General features: G+C 42.5%; 1 non-coding gene across 1 annotated transcript; it reads left to right on the forward strand.

The window, feature by feature from the left end:
- Positions 1-1,366: 1,366 nt before the first annotated feature.
- LOC122096787 lies at positions 1,367-1,529 on the forward strand. Its single transcript, XR_006145393.1, has one exon. It is a non-coding gene; the product is annotated as a U1 spliceosomal RNA (small nuclear RNA).
- The last annotated feature ends 4,124 nt before the right edge of the window (positions 1,530-5,653 follow it).

Below are 5,653 nucleotides of genomic sequence, written 5' to 3' on the forward strand. Positions count from 1 at the left end.
CACTAGGAAATGTGCCCACTACTTTACTCATGTAACTGTAAACCTTCTGTACAATATTTTTACACTAAAAATATTTTAAAAACAGCTTAAAGAATATATACTATGTTTCAATAAATTGAATGAGGATTCATAAAAGGCATGTTTTGAATTTTATTTTTAAAATAAAATGAGGGCTGGGAAGGTTGCTTAGGGGTAGAGTGATTGTCTTGCATGCATAAGGCCCTGAGTTTCATTACTCATCACCACATAAGTCGGAAAAAGCCAGAAGTGGTGCTGTGGCTCAAATGGTAAAGCACTATCCTTCATCTAAAGAGCTGAGGGACAGTGACCAGGCCCAGATTTCAGAGTTCAGGCCCCATGACTGACAAAATGAAAGAGGGAAAGGAAGAAAGAAAGAAGGAAAGAAAGAAAGAAAGAAAGGAAGGAAGGAAGGAAGGAAGGAAGGAAGGAAGGAAGGAAGGAAGGAAGGAAGGAAGGAAGGAAGGAAGGAAGGGAGGAAGGGAGGAAGGAAGGGAGGGAGGGAGGGAGGAAGAAAGTTGAGATAGTGTCCAGGGCCAAAGTTCAAGCCCTGAAAAAGTACCCCCTCACCAAACACAAAATCATACACAGGGCTGAGATTCAGCTTAGCAACTTACCATGCATGAGTTTTGATCCCTAAAACAAGGAAAGGGAGGGATTGGGTGAGGGAAGAGAGAGGGAGGGAGAAAAGGATAGGGAGAAATAACAGCATATAGAAAAGAGGGTAGCTCTGCATAATAAATGATATTCACTAGGGTACATGGTCAGGCAAACATTTTCTGTGAAGGAACAGAGTAAGTACATCCAGGCCTTGGGAGTCACATGATATGCCCTAAGTATTCCATTCTTCTGTGGCAGTGTGACAGGGGACACAGATAAAATGAATGCATTATAACTTTACTAACATTCACTGAAACTTGAATTCTATTTTTATTTGAAATATGGCTAGTGTAAATGTGTGTCTGAATTTTAAATTTTATGTAATTTTGCTTACTGTAAGTATTGTCACTTACAACTTTGTGGCTGGCTACTCCACTGAGTAGAACAAGTCTGGCCTCTGATGAAGTCTTAGAGCACCTCCAAAGTAATCCAGGAATACAAGCCATGGAAGTCACTCAGCTTTTTGGTAGTCACAGTAAGAAACAGTAAAATAAGAAAATAAATAAAACCTTCAATTAAAAACACCAAAGGAGCTTTAATAAAAATTCAGCAAAATTTATCTAGTATTTAAAGCTTAATCCTCAGATTTCAGCATTCTGAGTAGCTAGGATTACAAATGTGAACTACTCTCATGTGTTTGTTAGTTTTTTTAAATACCAAGTCAGCCTTGTTACTTACCTGGCACTTGTTACTTACCTGGCAGGGGAGATACTATGATCATGAAGATGGTTTTCCAGGGCCAGGCTTATCTATTGCACTTCAGATGTGCTGACCCCTGAGATTTCCCCAAATGTGGGAAATTCGACTGTATAATTTGTGGTAGTGGGGGACTGTGTTAGTTCTCTCCACTGGATAGATAGATAGATAGATAGATAGATAGATAGATAGATAGATAGATAGATAGATAGATAGATAGATAGATAGATAGATAGCATTGTATTTTATATTGGCCTCATCTGCTTTCCTGCACTCAGCAGTCACTTGGTCCTAAGGACTACTATAAACGATGAGGTACCTCTAGGACTACTTTGTAGTTGCTAGGAACTACAAGGAGTAGAGAAATCAGCTTGAACTCACCATGAGAAAATAAATGAGGAAGTTGGGTGCAGGTGGCTTACACATGTAATCGTGAGATCTGAGGATTGCAGTTCAAAGCCAGCCCATATAGGAAAGCTCATGAGATTCTTATCCTCAATTAACCAACAGAAAACCAGAAGTGGGCTCTGGCTCAAGTGGTAGAGCACTTCACTTGAGCTGAAGAGCTCAGGGACAGTACCCAGAGTTCAAGTCCCATGACTTACAAATAAAAAGAAAGAAAACAAATGAGTGACCAGAGCCAATGGCTCATACCTGTAATTCTAGCTAGCTAGAAGGCTGAGATCTGAGGATCAAGGTTCAACACCAGCCTAGGAAGGAAAATCTATGAGATTCTTATTTCCAATTAACCACTGAAAACCGTAAGTGACAATGTAACTCAAAGTGTTAGAGCACTATCCTTGAGCACAAAAGATCAGGGACAGGATCCAGGACCTGAGTTCAAGCCCCACAACCGACCAAAAAAAAAAAAAAAAAAGGAATGAGAAGCCACCTTAATGAAATAGCTAGGCAAGTACAATATACAGAATAACTCCTCCCTTCCTTCTTTTCTTCCTTCTATTCCTTCACATCCTTTCCTCCTTTCTATCCTAGAACTTAAACTCAGGGCCTCATGCATTTTAGGTAGGTACTTTACCAGATGAGCCATACACCTGCTTTCTTTGGCTTTAGTTATTTTTCTTTCTTTCTTTCTTTTTGGGGGGGGTCCAGTCGTGGGGCCTGAACTCTAGGCCTGGGCACTGTCCCTCAACTCTTCACTTGAGCCACAGCGCCACTTCTGGCTTTTTTCTTTTTGCTTATGTGGTGCTGAGGAATCGAACCCAGGGCCTCAGGCATGCAAGGCAAGCGCTCTACCACTGACCACCTTCCCAGTCCTCATTTTTCTTTTGTTGGTTATGTAACTTGAACTCTGTGCCTGGGTGTTGTCCCTGAGTTCTTCAGCCCAAGGTGAAGGCTCTACTGTTTGAGCCACAGTACCACTTCTGGTTTTCTAGTGGTTTATTGGAGATATGAGTCTCACTGGGCTGCCTGGCCTGGCTTTGATCTGTGATCTTCAGATTTCAGCCTCCTGAGTGGCTAAGATTACAGGCATGAGCCACCTGCGCCTGGCTTGGCTTTAGCTATTTTTGTGGTAGGGTTTTATGTCTATGACCAGACCAGCATGGACCATAATCCTTCTTTTTACCCTTTCTGAGTAGATGAAATAAGAAGCACAATGCATTGGGTTCAATATTGATTGAGATCCAATATTTTGAATGTTTTTCCTGGGCTAACATCAAATCATAATCCTCTCTGTATCTGTCAAGACCCAGCAGCTAGCATTACAAGTGTGAGCTCCCATCCCTGGCTCAAATTTCTGATGACTAAAACATCTGAACAGAGTTTTAATAATTTTAAATGTTGAATTTGGGGGCAATGGGTGCTCTTACTTGCCTAGTTGCAAATTGCACCAAAAATTCCAAATATTAACTTTTGATTTCCTAGAGTACATTAAATAAGCAGATAAACTTTAAAAAGCAATTAACTAAAGAAAAAAGCTAAACAGAATACATCCTTACCATTGTAACTTTGGACTAACACCTTGTCAGTCATTGCTTCCATCGTAGGTTTTTGTCTGGGCAGTATATTCCATACACGGATCATGCCACCCCCAAGGTTGTGGGCTAAACAGCCTATATCCACAGGAGTGAAAGCCAGGCTCTAGGCAAACACACCAAAGGAAGGCAGGGTCCAGCAGCATTGTAAGTGGCAATGTCCCAACATATGACCCGAAGTTTTAGGGCAGCTTAAATAAAGCTTTTTCCTTAGGAATAATACTGTATTAAGGCATACCTCTTCTTCTGGGTTTATCACTGCTTAATTGGAGACAAGTCTCATGGACTTTCTGCTTGGGCTGGCCTGAAATCATGTTCCTCAGATCTCAGCCTCCTAAGCAGCAAGGATTATAGGCATGAGCTACCAATGTCTAAATTGATTATTCCTTTAATAAAAATCAAAATGGCTACAGTATGGTTTGACAAAGAGCTTGAATCCTTTTCTGAGCCTTATAAATTTTCTGACTAGAAGCAGAATGACAAACTGACATATGGGAAACATTGTACCATATTAAACCATTTTTCAGAAGAGTATCTGGCTCATCAGTTTGGCTCTTGTCCTCCTATTCTAATGGTGACTTTTCTGCCCGGGCTGGATTCAAAACACAATCCTTACATCTCAGCCTCTTGAGTAAGATTATAGGCATGAGCCACCTGTCCCTGGCACCATCCACATTTCTGTACAAGTGAATAAAACTCAATGATGTAGTATCTACCTCTTTAACCCAAAGCAGGTAAGAAACCAAAATTGAATTTGAAATTCAGTTGAATATGAGTCTATATTCTTAACAACAGGGTTGTAAATTATTTGGTCTTTGGACAAGTCTCTTAGTAGATACAGCGCACATGTCATGATTTTTCTATTTCAAATGGTCCATGAGAGATAGCTCGGCATGGTATGGTAAGCCTGTAATTCCATCACTTGGGAAGCTGAAGCAGAAGCAAAATAAGTTCAAGGCCATCTTGGCTATGTAGTGAGATGCCATTTCAGAAGGGCAGGAAGTAAATGGCTCCTGATTATATAAGCCTTGGCAATTACTTTCCCATCTTCTGCGTCTACAAAGAGAAGCCTAAGACTCCAAGGCCAAACAGAAAACATGACCCAAAGACTAACACAAAACACCTGGATACCAGCTGTGTCGACTCATTCTTGGGCCAATAGAGTGTCAACCAAAGGCACTCTTGAACAGTTGAGTCTATGTCCCCTCCTCTTCTCTTCAGAAAGGGTCATTTCAAAATCATGATTCCTAGAAATTAAAAGACATCAGTGATATTAGAATTTCCATTCCAGCATATTTACAAGTCAGTGAACACTTAAGACATTGGCAACTATACAATTAAGTGACTAGCAAGTGGAACATGGTACCTGAAGACACTAATAGTTCATAGTATATGGTCTGTGAATTAGAACTTATTAAATTTGCTACCATAGCTGCAGCAGGTGGAGTAACAGTTGGGGTAGGCAGCAGCAACCTTGGCTCCAGCCCCTTGACCTCCGGAGTGCATCATGGAACCTAGCAGCCCTTCACAAAGGCTGGGAGAGAAGATAGCTGCCATGGAATGCTAGGATCATGCCTCTGGTGTGGCATGCGACCATCACCTCACTTCTGCTTCCTGGCTAGATGAATAGGGGCCGCATGCCTGTGTCACCTCACTCCTGCTTCTGGTCTGGGTGGGTAGGAGCCGTGTGCCTGCACCACCTCACTCCCACTTCCAGTCTGGGTGAGTGTGGGCTGCATGCCTGTTTTGCCTCACTCCTGCTTCTGGTCTGCATGAGTGGGGGAGTAAGGGCCATGCTGCCTGTGTCACCTCACGACAGCCTCCGGTCTGGGTGGGTAGGGGCCATGTCCCTGCATCACCTCACTACTGCTTCCTGGCTGGATAAGTCTGGGCTTGGTGCCCTTGTCACCTTACTCTGTCTTCCGGTCTTGGTGAGTGGGGGCTGCTTGCCTATGTCACCTCACTCCTGATTCCAGTCTGGGTGAATAAGGGAGTAGGGGCCATGTGCCTGTACCAACTCAATCTTGCTTCCGGTCTGGGTTGGTCTGACTGGCTGTGAGCTAATTACTATGTCCAGATGCTGTTTACCAGCCCACACCAGACGTTAGACTTTTCCAGTTCTCATAACAAAGCATGACATTAATGGATTAGGATGGCACCTTGCTAGGTTTGAGAACCATGTTATTAAATTGTGTGTGTTTGCATGTGCACTGGTCTTGGGCCTTGAACTCAGGGCCTGAGGTCTATCCCTGAGGTATTTGATCAAGGTAGAGCTCTACTTCTTG

This window comes from Dipodomys spectabilis, unplaced genomic scaffold (genome assembly GCF_019054845.1).
Source record: "Dipodomys spectabilis isolate Male_0828 unplaced genomic scaffold, ASM1905484v1 ptg000388l, whole genome shotgun sequence".
Lineage (NCBI taxonomy): Eukaryota > Metazoa > Chordata > Mammalia > Rodentia > Heteromyidae > Dipodomys > Dipodomys spectabilis.